Source organism: Phyllostomus discolor, chromosome 1 (genome assembly GCF_004126475.2).
Source record: "Phyllostomus discolor isolate MPI-MPIP mPhyDis1 chromosome 1, mPhyDis1.pri.v3, whole genome shotgun sequence".
In the NCBI taxonomy this organism is placed as follows: Eukaryota; Metazoa; Chordata; class Mammalia; order Chiroptera; family Phyllostomidae; genus Phyllostomus; species Phyllostomus discolor.
In genome coordinates this window covers 100,486,887-100,512,704 of record NC_040903.2, presented here as the reverse complement: position 1 = coordinate 100,512,704, position 25,818 = coordinate 100,486,887, and the positions used below count along the sequence as shown (strand labels likewise).

The following is a 25,818-nucleotide window of genomic DNA, read 5'->3' as shown; positions in this document are numbered from 1 at the left end:
GTTTATTATTATGTGCCATTAAGTCAGCTCTGAATTCTGACAACTTAGAGAGTGATGTCCATACTGTCCTGTCCTCAACAGCTCTGCTCAGCTCCTGTACATTCATGCCTATGGCTTATATGCAGTCATTCCATCTCATAATTCCTGATCTTCCTCTTTTCCTGCTGCCTTCCATTCTTCCCAGTATTATTGTCTCTTCCAAAGAGCCCTGCCTTTTCATGATGTGCCTGAACTAGGACAGTTTCAGTTTTCTCATTTTTGCCTCCAAGGACATTTCATGCTTAATTTGCTCTAGGACCCATTTGTTCACCTTTCTAGTGGTTTAGGGTATCTGTAAAGCTCTATTCCAATGCCACATTTCAAACAAATCAATCTTAAAATGTGAAACTTCAAAACTCATACAGGAGAGGATCCAAGATGGCAAAGGAGTGAGCAGAAGTTATACTAACCTCCTCCCAGGACCAGTCTGGAACTACAACTAAATTGTGGAGAAATCATCTGGGACAAGCAACTGAACAATATATAGAGAGAAACCTTATAACCATAGACAGACAGAAGAATCCACTTCAGTACAACATGACTGGTAGGGAGTCCTTTGGAGACACAAAAAAATGCTGGCTGGGTGCCCACAGGAGGCAGCTGAAGTGACGGAAGGATATTTAAGCAGCTGGTTTGATCCCCCTGAGAAGTGTGAGGTCTAAACCCTCAGCTGGGATCTCCAGCCTAGAGCACCAGAGTCTGAAAAGTACACAGATAACATCCAGTGGCAGAAAGCAGCAGGGTTGCTCACAGTCAGAGACAGATGGCTGGAGAGGCAAAGAGCTGTTTAAAGGGCCAATGCATAAATTTTCACTTGCAGCCACTTACCCTGGGCTCTGGCAAAGTTGGAGGGGAGCAGAGTGGACGAGAGATGCTTGAAGAGAAACTGGGAATGGAAGCTTTGGGAAGAGAACTGAGAGAGTAGCCACAGGGATCCCCGTGCTGAGTCATCCCCCATACTTCAGCAGCCATCCTGCTATCAGATACTGAGTTCAAAACAATGGTTATAAGGAAGCTTAATAAGCTTAGTGAGAATTACCAAAAACTACAGGGAAGCAACAAGGAACTTATTGAAAACTACATCAGCATGAAAAAGGACATAGAAGTATCAGTGAGAGCCAGGAGGAAATGAAGGATACAATGTCTGAATTGCAGAACACACTAGAAGGAATCAAAAGCAGGCTAGATGCAGCAGAGGATATAATCAGTGAGTTGGAGGATAAGGTAGGAAAAAACTCCCAGAAAGAGCAATAAAAGGGAAAAAAAGACTCAAAAAGAATGAAGTGGAATTAAGAGAAATGCAGGACAACTTGAAACATAATAATATCCACATAAAACACATACCAGAAGGAGAAGAAAAAGAGCAAGTGATAGAAAACCTGTTTGAAAAAGTAATTATGAAAAACTTCCCTAACTTGTTGAGAGAAAAAGTCACACAAGTCTAGGAAGCATAGAAGGTCCAAATCAAGATTAACCCAAAGAGACCCACTCCAAGACACATCATAATTAAAATGGCAAAATTCAGAAACAAGGAGAGAATCCTAAAGGCAGCAAGGGAGAAACAGGAAGTAACATACAAGAGAGCTAAAATAAGGCCACCAGCTGACTACTCAACAGAAACATGACAAACCAGAGGGAATGGGAAGAAATATTCCAAGTAATGAAAAACAAAGGCCTGCAACCAAGACCACACTACCCAGCAAAGCTCTCATTTAAAATGGAAGTCAAAATAAGGAGTTTTCTAGACAAAAGAATACACCTCCACCAAACTAGTATTGCAAGATATGCTAAAAACATTGCTTTAAGAAGATAAGAGAAGAAGGTGAGAGAGAAACACCAGTAAAAGGGGGAAAATGACAAAGAATAAGTACCTATCAATAATAACCTTAAATGTAAATGGATTAAATGCTCCAATCAAAAGACATAGGTAGCTGAATGGGTAAGAAAACTTTACCTGCACATTTGTTGCCTAAAAGAGATCCACCTCAGAACAAAAGACCTGCACAGACTGAAAGTGAAAGGTTGGGAAAAAATATTCCAGCAAGTGACAGGGGAAAAAAAGCCAGGGTAGCAATGTTTATATCAGATGAAATGGACTTCAAATCACAAGTCATAAAGAGAGAAACAGAAGGACACTTCATAATATTCAAGGGAAGAATCCATCAAGAACACATAAACATTGTAAACATATATGCACCAAACACAGGAGCACCCAGATATATAAGGAAAATCTTGGAGGACTTCAAGAAAGATACAGACAACATCTCACTTCTAGTAGGGGACTTTAACACCCTACTGTCCACAATGAATAGATCTTCCAAACAAAATGTTAACATGTATTTTTGTGGCATTGAATGACTCACTAGATCAAATGGACTTAACTGATATATGTATGGAATCTTTCATCCCAAAGAAGCAAAATACACATTCTTTCAAATGTACGTGGAACATTTTCAAACATAGACCATGTGATAGGACACAAAACAAGCCTCAACAAATTCAAGATAATTGAAATCATAGCAATCATTTTCTTAAACCACAAGGGCTTGAAACTAGAAACCAACCTCAAGGAAAAAATTCAAAAACATTCAAACTCATGGAGATTGAGTAGCATGCTATTAAGCAATAAATGGGTTAATAATAAGGTCCAGGAAAAATAAAAAAGTTCCCAGAAACAAATGAAAATGAACATATTACAGTCCAAACCTATAGGACACCAGTGAAGGCAGTCCTGGCAGGGAAGTTCATAGCAATACAGACCTACCTAAAAAGGATAGAAACATTTCAAATAAACAACCTAACCTTACATCTACAAGAACTGGAGGAACAACAAGTAAAGGTCACAGCAAGTAGAAGGAAAGAAATAATCAAGATCAGACCAGAATTAAATGGCATAAAGACTAGAAGAACAATTCAAAGGATCAATAAATCCAGGAGTTGGTTCTCTGAAAAGATAAAATAAATCAACAAGCTTCTAACCAGACTCATCAAGAAAAAAAAGAGAGAGGACTGGAATAAATAAAATCAGAAGTGAAAGAAGGGAAATTATAACTAACACAACAGAAATACAGAGGATTGTAAGAAATTACTACAAGGAACTATATGTCAAGAAATTTGAAAACCTGGGTGAAATGGATAAATTTCTAGAAAAATATAATCTTCCAAACAGAATCAAGAAGAACCAGAAGGCCTGAATAGACAAATAACAGCCAGTGAAACTGAGGGAGTAATCAAAAAACTCCCAGCACACAAAAGCCGTGGACCAGATGGTTTCACAGGAGAATTTTAAAAAACATTTAAGGAAGAGCAAACCTCTATCCTCAAACTATTCCAAAAAATCCAAGAAGAGGGAAGACTCCCAAACTATTTTTATGGGGCCAGCATCATCCTAACCCCAAAACCAGAGAAAGACAAAACAAAGAAAGAAAACTTCAGGCCAATAAGATGCTAAAATCCTCAATAAAATATTGGCAAACCACATCCAACAATATGTTAAAAAGATCATACACTATGATCAAGTGGGATTCATCACAAGGATGTAAGGATGGTACAATGTTTGAAAATCAATAAATGTAATACAAAACATAAAAGCAAAGACAAAAATCACATGATCATATCAATAGATGTGGAAAAAGCATTTGATAAGGTACAGAGTCCATCTATGATAAAAAGTCTCGACTTCTGGCCAACATGGAGGCACAGGTAGACACACTGTGCCTCCTCACACAACCAAGATAGGGACAACAACAATTTAGAAACAGAATAACAACCAGAACTGACAGAAAATTGAACTGTATGAAAGTTGGACAACCAAAGAGTTAAAATAGACATGTTCATACAGACCGGTAGGAGGGGTAGAGTCAGGCAGCTGGGTGCAGGTCTCAGAGTGGAGAGCAGAGAGCATTGGGACTGAGTGCATAAGTCGTCCGGGGTGTACAAGACCACAGTGGGTGGACCCTGAGCACGCAAGCAGCAGACCCCAGCCGAGGGGTGGCAAACAGCAGACCCAGCGAGGCTGCAATTGTGAAGCAAGGCACTTTGTGCAACACAGGATCACAATGCAGGGAAATACAGCCTTGGGGCACTGATTGAAAACACCTGTGGGGGTTGAGGCGCAGGGAGAAACTCCCAGCCTCACACAAGAGGTCCTTGGACGGTCCCACAGCGTACACAAGACCACCCACATGGGAATTGGCACCAGAGAGGCCCAGTTTGCTCAGGAGAAGTGGCGGAAGGGACTGAGATCTGACGGAGAGCTGAGCAAGCGCCATTGTTCCCTCTCAGACCCTGCCTCAACATACAGCATCACAACCCAGTGACTGGGGTGCCCTGCCCTGGTGAACACCAAAGGCTCCGCCCCTCATACATAACAGGCACGACCAGACCAAAGGGGAAAAACCAAAAAAAGATGGCTCAAACAGAATTAAAAGCCCCACATCACCACTTTTAAGTGACCAAGAGATAGCCAACCTATCAGATGCACAGTTCAAAGCAGTGGTGATCAGGATGCTCAAAGAATTGGTCGATTTTGGTCGCAAATTAGATGAAAAAATGAAGGCTATGCTAAGAGAAATAAAGGAAAATGTACAGGGAAGTAGTAGTGATGGGAAGGAAACTGAAACTCAAATCAATGGAGTGAACCAGAAGGAAGAACGAAACAACCAAACAGAATACAATGAAGAAACAAGAACTCAAAAAAATTGAGGAGAGGCTTAGGAACCTCCAGGACATCTTTAAATGTTACAACATCTGAATTATATGGGTACCAGAAGGGGAAGAAGAAGAGCAATAAGTGAAAAAAAGTTATTTGAACAAATGGTAAAGGAGAACTTCCCCAGTCTGGCAAAGGCAATAGACTTCCAGGAAGTCCATGAAACTCAGAGAGTCCCAAAGATGTTAGACCCAAGACATATCATAATTACATTACCCAAGATTAAGATGAAGGAGAGAATCCTAGAAGCAGCAAGAGATAAGGGGACAGTAACCTACAAAGGAGTTCCCATCAGACTGTCAGCTGATTTCTCAAAAGAGACCTTACAGGCAAGAAGGGGCTGGAAAGAAGTATTCCAAGTCGTGAAAGACAAGGGCCTATATCCCAGATTGCTCTATCCAACAAAGCTTTCATTTAGTATGGAAGGGCAGGTAAAGTGCTTCTCAGATAAGGCCAAGTTAAAGGAGTTCATCATCACCAAGCTCTTGTTATATGAGATGTTAAAGGGACTTATCTAAGAAAAAGAAGATAGAAATTTGCCCAGGGATAGAGCTGGAAGAGGGGACCCCTCTGCGGCGGCTGCAGAAGCTTCCAGCCGAGCAGGCCCCATGGCTTCTTCACAAAATAGTCGATGGCATTTGTGGCCAAATTTATCCTCTCAACCAGGATTATCAGTGTGTGGGATTCCACAGAATGGATGCATGTTCTAGAAGATATTACCAAATTTTTCAAAGCTGTAGTTGGTAAAAATTTATCTGATGAAGAGTAATCTCTGCAACTGAATGAGTTGAACTCATTTCATCAAGAAGCTATCATGAAATGCTTAAAAAGTAGAAAAGATTAAATTAAACAGGCTTTGTTAGGAGAAATAGTTGATATTTCCTCTGCACAGGTACAGGATTTTGATTGGCAATTAAAGCTTGCACTTTCCAGTGACAAGATTGCTACATTACAGATTCCACTTTTAAACCTTCATCTCGACATAAAAGAAAATGGTGAAGTCAAACCCTATTCTATTGAAATGAGTAAAGAAGAGCTGCAAAATCTAATAAATTCCTTGGAAGCAGCTAATAAGGTCATCCTGCAATTGAAATAACTGAAAATGGTGAATACCAACATTATCAGATTATGCTGCTACAACTGATATCAGAGTGAAACTATGTGTTCAGAAAACCTGCAATATACTATACACCAGGCTGAAAAAGCAGCCATATTGAGATTACAAAGATTAAAATTTATCAGCTTTCCTGAAGTACAGGAAATTACATGGTTGACAGGAAATGCATAAAAAATGAAAGATAAAAAACTATAATAGCAGTTTACATTTTCATAATGACTCTTCTGCTTTGCTTACTAAATATCTGAGAGATCTTTATAGGTATAAAGTTTTCCTGAAAACTAAAAATAGGCTCCAAAGTAATATAAATATACAAAACACAAATAAACTTGAATCTTGCTTAAAGAAGTATGTGAATATCAAGGATATGTATTATGGATATAAATAACTAATTTGTGATACTTAAAAAAATAACTTTTAAGGAATATATAAGCTGCATGTGTAACTCAGGAGATTCCATATCTTACTAGTATTTCAAAGGAAAGATTACAAAATGTAAAAATTCTTAGAGAAAAGCTCTTCAGACATGAATAAGAAAGAATAAGTCTGTGAACAATTTTGAGTTTATGAATTCTAGAAACAAATCTTATACTAAACCATAGGAAAAGTGTAATAACATTGCTACTTTTTATTTCTGGTTGGGAGAATATGAGCTTATAGAAAGAGTATATGTCATTGTATAATGTATATATTACTATTAAAATGTCAGTTAAGATTATATATATATTTCAATTTTTGTTATAAACTCTTAATGTTGAATTTAACAGGTTTGGATGTTTATTGGCAAACATCATTTTTAATTTCAGTCAAGTTTAGAGATAAGCATTCTGAACAAATAAAAAGTACACTTTAAAAAAAAAGAAAAAGAAGATAAAAAACATGGATAGTAAAATGACAGCAAACTCACAATTATTAACAACCACACCTAAAACAAAAACAAAAAGAAACTAAGCAAACAACTAGAACAGGAACAGAACCACAGAAATGGAGGTCACATGGAGGGTTAGCAACAGGGGAGTGGGAGGAGGAGAGAGGGGGGAAAAGGTACAGAGAATAAGTAGATGGTAGGTAGAAAATAGAAAGGGGGAGGGTAATACTAGTATAGGAAATGTAGAAGCCAAAGAACTTATATGTATGACCCATGGATATGAACTAAACTGGGGGAATGTGGGTGGGAGGGGGTGTTCAGGGCAGAGGGGAGTGAAGGGGGAAATGGGAAAACTGTAATAGCATAATCAATAAAATATATTTTAAAAAAGAAGAAGAAAACTCTCAGCAAAGTGGGAGTAGAGGGAGCATACCTTAACCTAATAAAGACCTAATATGAGAAACCTACAACCAACATCATATTTAATGGGAAAAACCTAAAAGCTTTCCCACTAAGATCAGGAACAAGATAAGGGTGTCTGCTTTTACCACTTCTATTCAACATAGTATTGGAAGTTCCAGCCACAGCAATCAGACAAGAAAAGAAAATAAAAGGCACTCAAATTGGAAAGGAGGAAGTAAATCTGTCACTGTTTTCAAATGACAAGATAGTTACAGAGTAAACTGTATAGATTCCACCAAACCTACTCGATCTAGTAAGTGAATTTGGCAAACAACACAATATGAAGTCATTATTCAGAAAGAAAGCATTTTTAGACATCAACAATTAAATATCAGAAAGAGAAATCAGAAAAAAAAAAATCCCATTTGCTATAGGAACAAGAAAAATAAAGTACCTAGGGATAAACCTTACCAATGAGGTAAAAGACCTGTACTCAGAAAGCTACACAACACTGAAGAAAGAAATTAAGGAAGAGACAAATAAATGAAGCATATATCATGTTCATGCATTGGAAGAATTAATATCATCAAAATGTACGTACTACCCAAAACAATCTATAGATTTAATACAATCCTTGGTAAAATACCAATGGCTTAGTTCACAGGTACAGAACAAACATTTCAAAAATTTATATAGGACCATAAATGACCCCAAATAGCCCCAGCAATTTCGAGAAAGAAGAACAAAGTAGGAGGATCACATACATGATATCAAAGTATATTACAAGGCCACTGTAATCAAACAGTCTGGTACTGCCATAAGAACAGACACATAGCCCTGGCTCTTGTAGCTCAGTGTATTGAGCATGGGCCTGAGAACCAAAGGGTCACTGGTTCAATTCCCAGTCAGGGTACATGCCTTGGTTGTGGGTCAGGTCCCCAGTTGGAGGCATGAGAGGCAACCACACATTGATGTTTCTCTCCTTCTCTTTCTCCTTCCCTTCCTTCTCTCTAAAAATAAATAAATATAAATCTTAAAAAAAAAAAAAGAACAGACACATAGAGCAATGGAAAAGAATAGAGAACCCAAAAAGAAACCCATGTCTCTATGGTCAATTAATATTTGACAAAGAGGGCAGGAGGATAAAATGGAGTAAAAATAGCCTCCTCAAGAAATGGTGTTGGCTGAAGAAAGAAATCAAGGAAGACACAAACAAATGGAAACATATACCATGTTCATGGATTGGAAGAATTAATATCATCAAAATGTCCATACTACCCAAAGCAATTTACACATTCAATGCAATACCTATTAAAGTACCAATGGCATATTTCACAGACATAGAACAAACACTTCAAAAATTTATATGGAATTATAAACAACCCCGAATAGCTACTGCAATTTTGAGAAAGAAGAGTAAAGTAGGAGGGATCACAATACCCGACACTAAACTATACTACAAGGCCACTGTAATCAAAACAGCCTGGTACTGGCATAAAAACAGGCACATAGACCAATGGAACAGAACAGAGAGCCCAGAAATAAGCCCAAGTCTCTATGGTCAATTAATATTTGACAAAGGAGGCAGCAACATTAAATGGAGTAAAAATAGCCTCTTCAACAAATGGTGTTGGGAGAACTGGACAGCTATGTGCAAAAAAAATGAAACTTGAGCACCAACTTACACCATATACAAAAATAAATTCAAGGTAGATAAAAGACTTAAGTATAAAATGTGACACCATTAAAGTCCTAGAGGAGAACGTAGGTAGGAAAATCTCAGATATTTCATGAAGAAACTTTCTTACTGATGTGTCCCCTATAGCAAGGGACATAAAGGAAAGAATAAACAAATGGGACCTCATCAAAATTAAAAGCTTCTGCACAGCTAAAGAAAACAGTATCAAAATTAAAAGAGAACCAACTGTATGGGAAAACATATTTGCCAATGATACCTCAGACAAGGGTTTAATCTCCAAAATATATAAAGAACTTACAAGACTGCATTCTAAGAAGACAAGGAATCCAATTAAAAAGTGGGCAAAGGACTTGAACAGACACTTCTCCAAGGAGGACATACAGAAAATCCAAAGACACATGAAACGATGTTCAATATCACTAGCTATCAGAGAGATGCAAATTAAAACCACAATGAGATACCACTTCACACCAGTCAGAATGGCCATCATAAACAAAGCAACAAACAACAAGTGTTGGAGAGGTTGTGGAGAAAAGGGGACCCTAGTGCACTGTTGGTGGGACTGCAGACTGGTACAACCACTATGGAAAGCAATATGGAACTTCCTCAGAAAACTAAAAATGGATCTGCCTTTTAACCCTGCAATTCCACTGCTGGCACTATATCCTAAGAATACTAAAACACCAATTCAAAAGAACCTATACATCCCAATGTTCATAGCAGCACAAAATTTACAATAGCTAGATACTGGAAGCAACCAAGATGCCCATCAGTAAATGAATGGATCAAAAAACTATGGTACATTTACACAATGGAATTCTATGCAGCAGAAAGAAAGAAGGAGCTCCTACCCTTTGCAACAGTGTGGATGGAGCTGGAAATGCTTAGCAAAACAAGCCAGGCAGTGAAAGACAATACCATATAATCTCACCTTTAACAGGAACCTAAATAACAAAACAAAGAAACAAGCAAAATATAACCAAAGACACTGAAATAGAGGCCAAGCTGACAGTGCCCACAGAAGAGAGTAGAGGGAATTTAAGGGGACAGTGGGAAGGGTTCACAGGAACAAACTTAAAGGACACATGGTCATAAACTAAGGAGAGGGTGGTAATGGGAGGGAAGTGGGAAGGGGTGGAAGGGGGGACTGGATTGGGAGTAAAAGGGAGAAAACTGTATTTGAACAATGATTAAAATAAAAAAAAAAGAAAAAAGAAAACTAAAAAAAAAACAAACCATGGAAATCTAGGGGAAAAAAAAGAAAAAGAAATGGTGTTGGGAGATCTGGACAGCTACATGCAAACAACAACAACAAAAAATGAAACTTGAGCACCAACTTACGCCATATACCAAAACAAACTCAAGATGCATAAAAGAATTAAATATAAGTTGTGACACCATAAAAGTCCTAGGGGAGAACATAGGGAGGAAAATTTCAGGTATTCTACATGGCAATATTTTCACCGATATGTCCCTTAGAGCAAGGGATATAAAGGAAAGAATAAACAAATGGCACTACATCAAACTAAAAAGCTCCTGCACATCAAAGGAAGCATCAGCAAAATGAAAAGAGAGCCAATCATATGGGAAAACATATTTGCCAATGATACCTTGGACAAAAGTTTTGATCTCCAAAATATGTAAAGAACTCACATGACTCCACACCAAGAAGACAAACAATCCAATCTAAAAATGGGCAAAGGACCTGAACACACACTTCTCCAAGGAGGACATGCAGAGGGCCCAAAGACAGATGAAAGGATGCTTAGCATCACTAGCCATCAGAGAGATGCAAATTAAAACCACAATGAGATACCACTTCACACCAGTGAGAATGGCCATCATAAACAAAGCAACAAACAAGTGCTGAAGAGGTTGTGGAGAAAAGGGAACCCTAGTACATTGTTGGTGAGAATGCAGGCTGTTACAGCCACTGTGGAAAACATGGAAATTCCTCAAAAAACTAAAAATGGAGTTGCTGTTTGATCTGGCAATTCCACTACTGGGATTATACCCTAAGAATCCTGAAACACCAATTCAAAAGAAGATATGCACCCCAATGTTCATAGCAGCACAATTTACATTAGTCAAGTACTGGAAGCAACCTAAGTGCCCATCAGTAAATCAGTGAATCATAAAACTGTGGTACATTTACACAATAGAATACTATGTAGCAGAAAAGAACAAAGAGCTCTTATCCCTCATGGCAGCTTAGATAGAACTGGAGAGCATTAGGCTAAGTGAAATAAGCCAGGCAGTGAAAGACAAATGCCATATGATCTCACCTGTAAGTGGAACCTAATCAACAAAACAAACAAGCAAGCTAAACAGAACCAGAGACATGGAAATAAAGAACAAACTGACAGTGACTGCAGGGGAAAGGGGAGGGGATAACGGGGGAAAGAAGGGGAAGGGTCAAGTCAAGGAACATGTATAAAGGACTCATGGACAAAGACAACTGGGGTGGGGAGGACTGAATGTAGGAGGTGGAGGTGGGTTGGGTGGGGGAGGGTATTGGGGGAAAATTGGGACAACTGTAATTGAACAACAATAAAAAAATTGTTTTAAATTAGATATCATGACATATAATATTTTTTAAAAACTCATGCATTAACTGGTCAGTCATCTAATTATGTTACATCATCAGGATAAGCTTCAAAGAAAAATGTGTTTCAAACTGCAAAAAGCAAATCTGCTAAATCAGTATACAAAGGACCTTGACACAAAGCTTCATCTCTGGGACATTTATTGAAATTCAGTTACATACTATTTCCTTATTGAGTTTTCCTTTTCTATTTTCCTGGAAAATAGTCATAAAGTCAAATTTGACAAACATACTGGTTAATCACATTCTGTAAAATTAGACTGCAGCTTTATATTTCTACAGAAATATTTCTTTTTTTTTTTTTAGAGAACTTTTTTTTAAAGATTTTATTTATTTATTTATTTTAGAGAGGGGAGGGAGAGAGAGAGAGAGAGAGAAACATCAATGTGCGGTTGCTGGGGGTTATGGCCTGCAACCCAGGAATGTACCCTGGCTGGGGATCGAACCTGGGACACTTTGGTTCCCAGCCCGCGCTCAATCCACTGAGCTACGCCAGCCAGGGCCAATTTCTACAGAAATATTTCAATGACTACGTTAGAAGAATAGAAAAGGTAATGAGGACTCATAAAATAATGACATACTCAAACTCTTTAAAACTATTTTCTTTAATTTCTCAATTTTCAACAATATTCTTGTCTTAAGCATTTACTATAGGTTATAATTTTTAAACCACACCAAAAAATAAAAACACTAAAGTTTGAGACCTAAGAGGTGTTCACAATAATTTAATCTTTTGTTACCAGATTTTATACATCTTACCTATAGTCATTGTCTAAAAAGTCCTATAAGTACCAGCAAAAAAAGGCTTTCAGCTTTTGAGGGTGAAGATGGAAGCTTATTTGATTTTGTATCTGCAGCAGCTGATGAGGTGCCTCACACCTCACAGGCATTCATCAGTATTTGTTGAATAAGAAGAATGAAGATCTTGAGGTATTGTAGATGCAAATGAAGGACGGACTGATCTGTTTAAAATTCCATTTCACTATGCAATCCTTCTGCTCACAAACCTATGCTGCTGTTTTTAAAATTTTCCCATAGGATAGCATTCCAGATAGAATACAGAGCACCTGGTTAAATGTGAGTGTCAGACAAACAATGAACAATTTTGTCATATAAGGATGTCCCAAATATTGTATGTATAAATGTATTATATGTGGGACATATTTATACTAAAACATTATTATGTATCTGAAATTTAGATTTAACTGGGCATGCTATAGTTTTATTTGCTAAATTAGGCAACCCTCCCATAGGATTCGATACAAATTTCTGTTTTATCATGGTTTTAAAAATGACTTAATTACCAGACATACTGGGTAGAGATGGCCAAACAGTGAAGTAAGCCAGGCATCAGCGGCGTAACTAATATCTATCATTTTTATGAATAGTTATTTTAAATTTTAGTTTAGAAACAAATAATCCAATAAAGTAAACAGGAAAATAATATTTGATGTTCAGAACTGTGTTTTGAGTCCTGATCCTCCAATTAAGTGACCAAATGCCATTAAAAAGCCATTTATCCTCTACAACTTTATAAAACAATCCTAATTTCTTTATTGCTGACTGCTCTAGTGTGAATGTCTGTGTCCCTTCAAAATTAACATGTTAAAACCTAATCCTCCATGTGATGGTATTAGGAGGTGAGGCCTTTGGAAGGTGTTAGGTCATAAGGATGGAGGTCTCATGAATGGATGGGATTAGTCCCTTTATGGAAAAGACCCCAGAGAGCCCGTCATCACTTTATCCTGTGATTAAAACAGTAAGCTGACCATCTAGGAACAAGGAATAAGGACCTCACCAGACATCAAATCTTCCAGTGCTATGATCTTGGACTTTCTAGCCTCCAGAACTATGAGAAATAAATTATTCATAAAACATCTAGTCTATGGTATTATTATAACAGTATTATAACAGTTTATGGTATTATTATTATATATTATTATAACACTGAAAAAGTGACAGATAAGTGTCAGAGGAACAGCCTGATGGATGAAAACATTAACCGTTTTGCTTATCCCATTCCCATCATTTTGTATGCATTTATATCATATATGTATATACGAGAATACACATGTTATTTTTCATTTATACATGTAATTTCCTATTTCACAAATTACACTGACACTTTTATTTTCATTTAAAAGTTTAGATGTCTAAAAACACCTTTATTTCTAAATGAATAATATACACACGTTGTGCAGGCAAACTCTAAAATGTCCTTCCTACGATCTCCAACTACTGCTGTTCATGCCCTTCTGTAAGCCCTTCCCTTGGGTATGGGATGGCCTAATGACTTGTTCTAAAAATCAGAATAGGGCAAAAGTGATGGGATATCTCTTCCATGATCAGGTTACAGAAATAGTTTACTTCAATTTTGTTAGCACACCCCTTCAACAGCCCTCTCAGTTTGTGTGCTTGGATGAAGCAAGCTGTCATGTTGGAGAGGAAGTAGGGAGGCCTCCAGCCAAAAAACAACTAAGAACTGAAGCTCTAAGTCCAACAGTCCTCAAGAGACTGAATCCTGCCAACAACCATACAAGCTTGGAAGCATATCCTCTCACAATCGAACCTTCACGTAAGACTCCAGCCTTGACCAACATCTCACAGCTTTGCGAAGATCCTGGTGCAAGGAACCCAGCTAAGCCATGCCTGGATTCCTGACCCACAAACACTCTGAGGGAATGAATGTGTGTTGTTTCGAGCTGCTACATTTGTGGTAATTTTGCTACTCAGTAATAAATAATTAATGCACTCATGATACAAAATTTAAAAGCTATAAAGTTTATTTATGTGAAAATTTAAGTCTCCTTTCTATTCTCACTTCCTAGTCAATCAGATCCCTTTCCCAGAGGCAAACCCTGTTGCAAACATCAAATTAGATCACCATTCTGAAAGCATTTTAAATATTTAACAGACAATAAATAAACTAAATAATTTATATAATTATTCATACTAAAATTCTAAAATTTACAAATGATACTAAGATCTTTGAGTTAGTGGAAGGTGAGAATAATAGAGATGATTACAGAATTATCTCATAAGAAACTATATGGAAAAGGCAGAAAAAGTGACAGATAAGTGTCAGAGGAACACATGGCAGAAATTCCAACTTCATTTACAAGGTTGTATTTAATGAGCTATTACATATGACCAGAAGGAGATCTGAGAACCATTAACCATTTATCCTCAATATCATTGATTTAGCTCCTATGCTGACTGTAAAGACAGCATTATCAGGTTGAGTGAAAACAAAACAGAATTGTATTATTACAAGGTTCAAAGCCAGGTCTATGCACCTGACAACACACATAGACAGTTCATCACATCTCAAAAATGACTTGATGTAGCTAGAAATGAACCCAAACCTCTTCTCTGATCTCCATTCTTGTGGTTTTCTGCCCATCTAAAACCTGAATTGTCTTAACATGGAAAGGGAGCCATAAGTCAAGAATTATCCTTACTTTCTCAAAGCCCTACATTCTTACCATCCATCTTCCAGCTTCTTGGAAGATTCTAGACTAAAGTAACAGTACTAGATTGGGAAATATTATCTGTAATAGCCAAACAGGTACATACAATCCATACTTTTTCATTATATTGACTGAAATTAGTGTCTTAAGCACTTGATACTAATTGTTACTTCAAAGCAATTAAATTAATATTTATAAGCCAATGTTTAGAATGAGACATTTTATATTTTTGTGCTAGACTTAACTCACACATAAATTATATTGATTTATTAGTGTTCTTTCCCCAAATATCTCAATATTTATTTATACTTTTATGTTTCATGATTTAAAAAAATTCTCAAATCCTTTGTGTGAGAAAATCTATGCTTAGATACTCATGTGTTTGCACATACCCAGCACAGTTGGATAAAAGTTTAACAGATTTTATTTCCTGGTCCTTGTTCTCCTGCCCAATTGGTTGAAACCCAGGGTAGAAGATAAGTTGCCCAATTTTACAAAAATATTATTAAAGTAAACAACTTTTTGGAAAATAAACTTCCTGTGTGTAGAATTCTTATTCTTGTTCTTAATAAGGAGAAATGAAATGTTTGTCATTAATCACTAGTCAAAAATTATGAGATTTAACTGAAAGTGTATCACCTTTATCCTTCTAAATTCAAAATACCATCATTTCTAAGATACAAACTGGATTCCTAAGACACCAAGTTAGATGAAACCAGATGTATATTTGAAATCTTACTAGAGGTTAAGACACCACAAGTTTACTTGTGTGGGAACCAACCCCACATAAACAAAAATAAAGTGAAACCCCTGTCTGCAATGCTTTGGCAGTGTCTAAACTCAGGAAAAGACCACTTTCCTGACCCGGCCTCCACTTCCGCCCCAACCCAGACAAGTGGGTGTACCAGCTCTGCTGATATGCCACACATGACCTCTCTTACTGCTTTCACTGAGAACTCTGGCTAGCCCCTGGCCACGCTGTGACCCACAGACCAAAGACCACTACAGGCTGGGGAATATCAATGAAATATACAGGAAAGGGTCAAAACACCAGCTCCCAAACATAAACAGTTTCTGACCTAACCTACTGCTTCCTCTAATTATGGTCATCTCCATATTAGGAACCATGGTGGACTATTTCAAAATTCTTCAAGATTTCCTAGAATATGCCACCCACACAATATTTGATCTGGTAAAAGGCAACTAAGACTATAATTAATCTATAAACACATTCTTACAAGGGAACAGAAGTCATCCAAAACCTTCAAAGAATGTAGGGTTGGGCTAAAGTCAGTTTATAGTTGTATGTATGGAAAATAATATAATAATTAATAAATAATAATATAATAAGCTCTGTGTTTTTCTTACTAATAATTGTAAACCTACTTTGGCCCAGCCTAGTATGACTAGATATGTTGATGTTAACTTCATCCCCACCTAGTTCCTAGTGAACAGGCTAAAAAACAAAAGGTGCCCTAAAAGACCAGTGGCCTACTTAAACAGAAAAAATAAATGATGTTGTGTGAATAACCAGAACTTTCAAGATGGGTTGATTATCTATTGGGAGATAGCTATAGTCTCTCTCTTCTCAGAAGCAAACTAACTTAACAAGATTTAATAGAGTGTGTGGTATAGTCAAGATAAAATTAGGTTCCCTGGTTTCCTACACTGGACACCAAGTACCCACTAAAACTTGTACCAAAGCTAATTCTTTTCTGGTAAAAGTGGCAAAAAACAAAAATCAGAGGACCAAAAGAAACCTACTACCTAAAATACCTACTACTTAAAATACTCCTTTTGGAATAAAATGAGATGATAGGCCACCTTCTTTTGGGTTAAATAAGTCACATACTTATTGTTTAAAATAATGAACTTCAATTTTAACTTAATAGTTATTTCACAGGGACTAGTTCAGGGTTTTAGGAATAAGAAAGCAAAAATGAACATAAAATTCTCTATATAGACAAAAATTATATATATAAACTTATGAGACCATAATATAAATCCAGTCTCATGAATCTAGTGATCTGGAACATAGATACCAATGTTCAGAAACTATGGATTGAGCATTATTGTGTGTAAGGAGTTGCATTAAGGTGACACAGATATCAGGGACTTAAGGCAATAGAGCAACCTTTTGGTTCATTTAATATCCAACACCAGGGTTCCTTGTCAGCAGACACCTCCTCATTGGGTATCTGCTCTCGAAAAATGTGTCCCAGTCCTCTCCATTTAGCCAAAGTATAAGGAAAAAGAACATAGAGGCGGCACACTTAGGTTTTAGGCACTTCGGCCTGAAAATGAAACACTTCACTTTAGTTCACATTCTATTCATAAGAACTAGTCGCACGTCATACCCAGGTACAAAAGAGGCCAAGGAAATGTATTTTTAGCTGGGCAGCTGCTTCCCAGAAATTACTCTGAAGAAGATGAATCTTTGGTGTACAGCCAGCAATACCTGCCACAATTATTATGGTTGATGCCACAAGAAAATCAAATGTAGTAAGACATAAGGCTAACTAGGTAGGAGATATACCTTTGTTTAACTATGTCATACCTGTTAAAATATGATAAGCAGTTTACTTGAAGTTTAGTTAATTAAGACAATGAATATTTTAGGTATATAAAAATATGAAGTTAATGATATTAACCCACAATTCATAATCATGCCTTTTAAATTGGTGATTCATAGCAGTGTGAGATTAGCAGAAATGTATTAACATTTTCTGACACTGTACAACTCATAACCATAGCATAACATTAACTGGATAGAATATGTGGAAAAATAAAACTTTGCATTTTTATTAGATTTGAACCTCTTAAAAACAAAATTACTCTCTTTACCTGATTTCCTATCAATATTACTGTAACTGATTGCTTTTGTTGTAAGCTTACTTGTTTGTTTGTTTTCAACAAAGTTTGGTCAAAGTTGGATGCTTATAATTTTAATTCACACCTTGGTAGTTAGTCTCTAACATCAGCTCCTCTCCTGCATGCGCTGCAGCATGCTCTCAGAAGCTTCTCCTATCCATTTGGGGAGAACAAGCCACTCCCTCTCTTGGGCCTCTACTGCCCTTGTAAATATATGCTCAAAGATTTTTGCAAGAAGTGAATTGGATTATATATATAGAAGTGACTGCACAGTAAACAACTTCTATTATAATCATCTGAAAAATTGAGATGATAACACTTAGTTCATGAAGTTGTTAGGAATAGTAAGCATAATGCATACTTAAATCTAGTAGCTGTTCCATGAAAACATATAATTACCATTTTATTGCTATTATTATTTTTAATATCTCTTCTTTTAATAAGCAAAAGCAGAAGTTCTGGGCTTACTCTTTTCTGCCATGAAAAGGTATATGCTGAAGGCATAGTACTTACAAGAAAGTATTTCTTAAGAAAAAAATGCAGCAGAAATTTGTTAAGCATAAAATGTGTAAAAAGAAGACAGAATTTAGTCATAAACTTTGATTCTAAATAACTCTTGAACAACTTCATCACACATAAAGTGAAATTAATAGGTTGTCTAGACCAGTCATATTTATAGGTGCTTGGAAATAAAGAGGATGTGAGAACAAGAATGAAAAATCTAAAAACATCTCCAGATTAGGCAGAAAGCTGATACTCCTGATCTGTTTGGCAATGAAATTGTCTCCTAAAACCACGGGTGACATTTTCCAGGAAAGAAAAAAGACAACCTCTTCAGTCTCTTTCTCCTCAATCTCCCACTCTTGGTGTAACAGAATCTGAAAGAAATTCATGTGACCCATACTGAGAAAACACCTCTAGAAAGCCCATATTTGGAGAGATACATATAAAAATTTCTCAGAACATCATGGTTTGGGAGTGCTTATAATCATAAGTTGGGAGTGATTTCCCTCCTTTAAAAAAAGATTTTATTTTTACTAATACTATTATAATAACCTTCATAATTTTTATCTGATTTAAATACATCAAAACACATGAAAGTTTACTTCAAAACATCTTAAAGACCCAACTTTCACTTGACTTGACTGTCTACTGCAGATTCTGTGCCAAAATCTATTTCTGGTTTTTAATCTGTTTCTCGGTGCCATCTCTATTCCTACAACCTGCTTGCTCTTCCTGTTGTAATGTCAACATTTTATTCCTCATGGATTTTTTTTAATATATTTTATTGATTATGCTATTACAGTTGTCCCATATCCCCCCTTCTCTCCCCTCCACCCTGTACCCCCTCCCACCCACATTTCCCCCTTTAGTTCATGTCCATGTGTCATATTTATGAGTTCTTTAGTTTCTACATTTCCCGTACTATTCTTGCCCTCCCCCTATCTATTTTCAACCTACATTCTATGTTACTTATTCTCTATACCTTTTCCCCCTCTCTCCTCCTCCCACCCTCCTGCTGCTAACCCTCCATGTGCCCTCCATTTCTGTGGTTCTGTTCCTGTTCTAATTGTTTACTTAGTTTCTTTTGGTTTTGCTTTAGGTGTGGTTGTTAATATTTGTGAGTTTGCTGTCCTTTTACTATACATGTCTTTTCTTTATCTTCTTTTCTTAGATAAGTCCCTTTAGCATTTCATAAAATAAGGGCTTGGTGATGATGAACTCCTTTAACTTGACCTTATGTGAGAAGCACTTTATCTGCCCTTCCATTCTAAATGAGAGCTCTGCTGGATAGAGCAATCTGGGATGTAGGTCCTTGTCTTTCATGACTTGGAATATTTCTTTCCAGCCCTTTCTTGCCTGTAAGGTCTCTTTGGAGAAATCAGCTGACAGTCTGATGGGAACTCCTTTGTAGGTTACTGTCCCCTTACCTCTTGCTGCTTCTAGGATTCTCTCCTTCGTTTTTACCTTGGCTAATGTAATTATGATGTGCCTTGATGTGTTTCTTCTTGGGTCCAACTTCTTTGGGGCTCTCTGAGCTTCTTGGATTTCTTGGAAGACTGTTCCCTTTGCCAGATTGGGGAAGTTCTCCTTTATTATTTGTTCAAATAACTTTTCCACTTGTTGCTCCTCCCCTTCTGGTACCCCTATAATTCGGATGTTGGAACGTTTAAAGGTGTCCTGGATGTTCTTAAGCTTTTCTTCGATTTTTTGAATTGTTATTTCATCATGCTTTCCTGCTTGGTTGATTCTATCTTCCTTCTGGTCCACTGTATTGTTTTGAGACTCATATTCCTTCCTTTCACTATTGGCTCTCCTTCGCGTGTCTTCCTGCATCTGTTTTATGGTATTCTGCATTCTTTTATCTAAATTTCGTCCAAAATCCACCAGTTCTGTGAGCTTTCTGATCACCAGTGTTTTGAACTGCGCCTCTGATAGATTGGCTAATTCTTGGTCGCTCAAAAGGATGAGTCCTGGGGGACTGATTTGCTCTGTTGAAAACATGGTTTTTTTTTTTCCCCCTGTCTCTCCTTTTTTTTTTTTTTCTGGTCTGGTTGCTCTTGTTACAGTGGGGGGTGGAGCCTTAGGTGCTCACCGGGGCTGGGCACCCCAGTCGCTAGATTGTATTCCTCATGGATTTTTAGAAAGTCAGAGAATTTTAGAGTTGAAACTGATGTAAAAAATAATCTAGATTAACTCTATCGAGAAACCAGACAAGTAGGAGGGCTTGCCAGAACCCATAGGTAAGAGGAAAAGATCCTGGCTCTTCAGACTCTGCAACAGCTTTTAAAAATGAGTATGTAAATTGTTCTCAGAATGCCTGAGAACAATTGCACCAGCTCCCTGAGCTGATGGCACAGTAGTGCCCCCTTCTCCACCGGAGATACATCTAAGACCCCCCCAATGCATTCTTGAAACCACAGATAGTACTGAACCCTACATATACTGTTTTTCCTATACATACATACTTATGATAAAGTATAAATTTAATTTATAAATTAGGTACAGTAAGAGATGAACAGTATCTAATAATAAAATAGAACAATTATAACAATGTATTGTAATAAAAGTATGTAAACGTGCTTTCTCTCTCTCAAAATATTTCATTGTACTGCACCCACCTTGTCATGTAAAGGAAGCACTTTATGGCTTCTCTTTGGCATACCCAAATTGCCAGTATCATTACTGTAGGCTACTGAGTCATTATTGAGTCAAACGAGGATTATATGAACACAAGCAGTCCAGTACTTCAGCAGATCTGATAACCCACAGGGCTGCTAAACGACTTACAGGCAAGGAGCAGGCAGCGCAAGGAGACATTGATTGAAACGATCGACAAAGGGATGAGTCACGTCCTGGATGGGATGGTGTGGGACTTGCAAGATTTCATCAGACTACTCAGAATGGAGCATGTTTTAAAACTAACAAATTATTTGTTTTTGGAATTTGCATTTAACATCTTTGAACCATGGTTGACCGCAGGTAACTGAAACTGCAAAAAGCGAAATAGCAGATAAGGGGGACTACTGTAAATGCGGGCATCACATGCAGCACCATAGGATTAAGCATGTTAAAGTAGTGCTCCTTCATTCACTTGTTCCCAAACCTGTACTGAGCGCCCAGTAGGAAACTGTGGATGAAAACATACGTAAGACATAGTGCCTGCCTGCTGGGAGTTTACTTGTTAGTATTTGGAGGCAAGCATGTAAGGGCAATAAAGTATCATAGGTGCTGTGCTGGATTGCGGGCAGGGTACCTTACCCGCACAAAGGTGGGAGTCATTATTTCTATTCAGTTTTTTTTTTTTTAAAGGCTTCATCAGGGATGCCTTGATGCAATGTCTGGAAAGATGTAAAAATATTTCACAGGCAGGTGTGGATGGGGCCGGATGGATATTGTAGACGTGGAATGTGAGCAAAGGCTTGGAGACTTGAAATTGCCTGGCACATCGGGGAGCTCCGAGTGGCTGTGTACTTGTTTCACAGAGTACATGCAGGAGGGGAGTTGGTGAAAGACAAGGCTGGAGAGCTGAAGAAAGCCAGATCTCAAAAGTCCTCGTGTTCTGTAAAAACTAGCTTTCACCTTGGCACATAGGAATATTGCCTCAAGTTCTCACATGTAATCCATTCTGCCTGATAGCAACTTCTAATAGGGCCTAGAAGAGAAGTTCAATTTGGGGCTTTATGAAAGGAACAGAAAAGAATAATCAGAAATGACTTAATAAAAAACATACATTTTTAGATAATTTTATACATTATAAAATTATATTTTTTCTTTACTGCATATGCATATTTATGTAAAATATTTTCATTACTATATATTTACATGCAAAGATTTGTTGGCACATAAACTGCTAAGGGGTAAGCATATATTAGAACTTACACTCTATTGAGGAATTCAAATATTAAAGAACTCAAACTTTAATTACTATTTTAAATAATATTTTTTAAAAACATAAATGTTTTACCACGGAATAGGGGCATTAACAGGAGGTATTCCTTAACTGAAATTGGCAAAAACAATAACCCTTAGTCAAATGTGGCTACAAAATGTGTGCTCATTGGAGCTAAACTGAAGACATGTGCTGGGAACAAGACTTCACACCCTCCCAGCTGCTGCTTGTGTTGCTGGGTTTTGTCTTCTTTCTTCTGTTCTGCACTGACATGGTCACTTTTCATGTCAACCTTATAATCGATTCTCTGCCAAAAATTACTCAAACATCAGATTTTAAATAAGAATTCAAATAAACTGACTTCAAAGAATGCTTTCCTCCCCTCAAGTACATTCTTCAAAGTGCCTGCCTCTGATTGACTAGTGCAGCAAATGTGTTTTTTATACTAAAATGGGCCTGCAGCTGATAATCTCTATTTGTAGATCTCTGCAGTTTTCCAACTCCCCCCCCCCTTTGGTGCTCTCTGGTTTCAGGCTCCTAGATTGTTGCCCGTGTTGCAACAGGTAGAGAGAACTCTCAGGAAGAGAGTTCTATGTTACTGTGGTTGATTTTGGATGGGAAGAGAGACTTCCTGTTTGGGTCCAATCCCAAATACCCACCCCTTCAACTCTAATGTAGACATAGGGTCCCTACTGTATGCTTTCTCTGTCCACAGCTCCACTGAGTTTACTATTTAACCATGCCCCTTAACCTCATTGGCTACACAAGTTCCAAATTTCTTAGTTAATTTTCGTGAAGAAATGGGTTCCATGAGGGCAAAAATGATGTCATCTTCAGAAAAACATTATTTAAGTCCATGTTAAAGAATCTATCATTTAAAGTGTTAATGTCATCAGAGTTAGTGATAATACTTTAATAAAGAAATGCTGTTATATTTCAGAAGTACTGGCAAATATTCACTATCATATCAATGTGTGATACAGGGGTTCAAGCATGGTGCCTGTGCATTGTATTGATAAGCAAGATCTATATGCTCAGAATTCACTGCTATGGACAGAGAATTAAATGGTCAATCATTAACAATTTAATAAATGCTTATTTACTCTATAACAATTCTATGGGTCTTAGGTGATTTTTTGTTTAAGTGAAACTAATGTTTACCGACAGGAAGACCACTTTTTTAGGAGCTAAATTTTGTTGACTAAGTTATTAAGCAATGGAATAAAAAGTTGTATGGTGTTTCTTTTTTATGTTTCTAAAGTGTTCTAATTTCATGTATGAACTTAAAAATAGCATTCTCTCATATTTCACCCTTGTCTCCCTCCCTCTAATAAATGATACCACAAATGATGAATACTCTGGTAGGCTTCTAATTAGCTATAATCTCCAACTTGTCTGTGACAGGTTGGTGTTGGTATCAAAATATCAAATTTTTACCTGAACCTTAATTCAAGGGAAAAAGAAATTATTTACAAAGCCGAAAGAGTTGAAATAGTCTATTATACTTTTCTAAGTAGAATATAAATGTAAATATCTAAGTGAACTAGAAGCTGATAATAAAGTCCACAAAAACAGTGACATTTGGACACTTACATTTTTCTGTTATACAGGAATTTTCATGTAATTCTTGAAAAAATATAATGTTCTTAAATGTTTCTGTAAGTCCACTTATAGTGTCTATATTTCATTATCACAAGCCACTCTTTATTCCAATTTAACAGCCAAACTTTTCCCTTTCCACATACAAGATTTACAGCGCATTTGGTCATTTTGACCTTCTAATTCTAACAACCAAGCGTTAGTCTAATCAAGAATGGAAATAATGTGGAAATGTTACAGATTAAGCTTCTCTGGTTTAAATAATTTTAAATGTTAATTCTGACAGTTGGAAAATCTTACTCAGAAAAAAAAATGTGTCAGCAGCATGTTTTATTTAAAAAAAAGAAGCACGAGCCTCTTCAAAGTCAAAATGACACACTCTCCATTTCGTAATTTACAGAACTGCCTCCATTCTAAATCACTTCATCTTCTCATTTCAGAAGCATCCCAGCCGCATTCTCTAACCGTGAATTCACAGTCCTTTACTGAGTGAGACCTCGGGATCTGAAACCTTTTCAGGGAGTGTGGGAAGTGGGGAGGAGACAAAGCGTCTACCTGGAATGGCTGAATGATGACAACCACAGAACAAGAACGCTTTGGTTCTCTTGGCCTCTGTGTTCCCTCTTACTGCGTAGCGGGTCATTGTTGGGAAGTATTTGCTCACCTGGCATTCCAAGAAACGGAAGTTCCCTCAACTGTTTCAGAGTTCTGTCATTAAGCATGAATGTTCTATCCTGCCAGCATAAGAAACTGACAGAACCAGACTGTGGTCTGAAATCCTTTTCAGAAACGCTGCCACCGTGTGGCGCTTTGGAGACACGGACCGGAAGAGTCCTGGCGTGGGTCATATGTTCATCTCAGGATGGCTGGGCTCCAGTGAAATCTATTCCTATAACTCTCAACGTTCATATTAAATCATTTCCGAGGGCACAGAGTAAACCACTGTGAATACTGTGGAAATCTTGTTGTTTTTAGAGTTTGTGAACTTCCCCTACTAAACCAGCAGGATGACAAACTTATGTGGGTAATGTGTTTAAAGAGGAGGGAAAAAACAGTTTTTAAAAGCAGAAATAAAAAGTCTATTTTGCAACTTTATAAACTGTATGTCATATTTTGTAGAGATAGATACCATCTGAGTTATTAAAATGTGGCTTAGAACCTACAAATCAATAATATCCACTCATTTGAAATGTATCCAGCTGGAGAGCCATATCCCCCATGCACATACGCACCAAGTGTCCATACAACCTACAGATGAGTTATACTGCTATCACTGTAACAAATTATTTAGCCCATATTTATATTAAAAGAAATGTTTGATAGATAGAGCTGATACCTTAAATATAACTAATAATAAATGGATCTGTTTATCTTTAATCTCATTTCACATATCAATCTTAAAATGTCAATGAGGTAAATAAATAGTGCTATCTCCATTTCAAAACTGAGAACGCTACATAAAGAAATTAAGTACAAAATCTCGAGACAATATTAAACACTTTAAATGGAATGAAAGCTCTGCTAGCCCTAATTTCTCTTCCAATATTCAAACTTCATCTGTGATTTTCTTTCATTCAAATACCTTTTAAATACCCACAAAAATGTTTAAATGTATATTTTATATTTTCTTATTAAGTCATTGACTTTATATATTCTGAGGGAAAAACTAGAAAAGATAATTCAGAAACCTCATCCTTCTCTTTAGAGATGTGTAAAGTATACTACTGATGCACACAACAGAAAGACCTTACATCTAGTCTCATTCCAATAATCCATTTCATCTAAAGACATCGAAAATCACGAGGACTTGCTCCTCCAAATTTCAGTGATAGTTAACACAGTGTTTAAAATATGCATATAATATGAGCCAAGCATTTTTGTTTTCTGCATACTAAATCATTTTAGCCTTTCAAAAACCCAATGAGCTAGGCAATAGTATGTGCATGTGACAGATGAGGAAACAGGTGTAGGTCGACTAAGGTCACACAGCTATTTAGTGGCAAAGTGGGACTCAAAGGCACTCTGGCTCCCGTAGCAGCACTCT

The 25,818-nt window shown here is 37.0% G+C and overlaps 1 pseudogene; it reads left to right on the top strand.

Annotated features, from left to right (window-relative positions):
* The first annotated feature begins 1,179 nt into the window (after nt 1-1,179).
* LOC114491991 lies at nt 1,180-6,718 on the top strand (annotated as a pseudogene).
* Nucleotides 6,719-25,818: the final 19,100 nt, after the last annotated feature.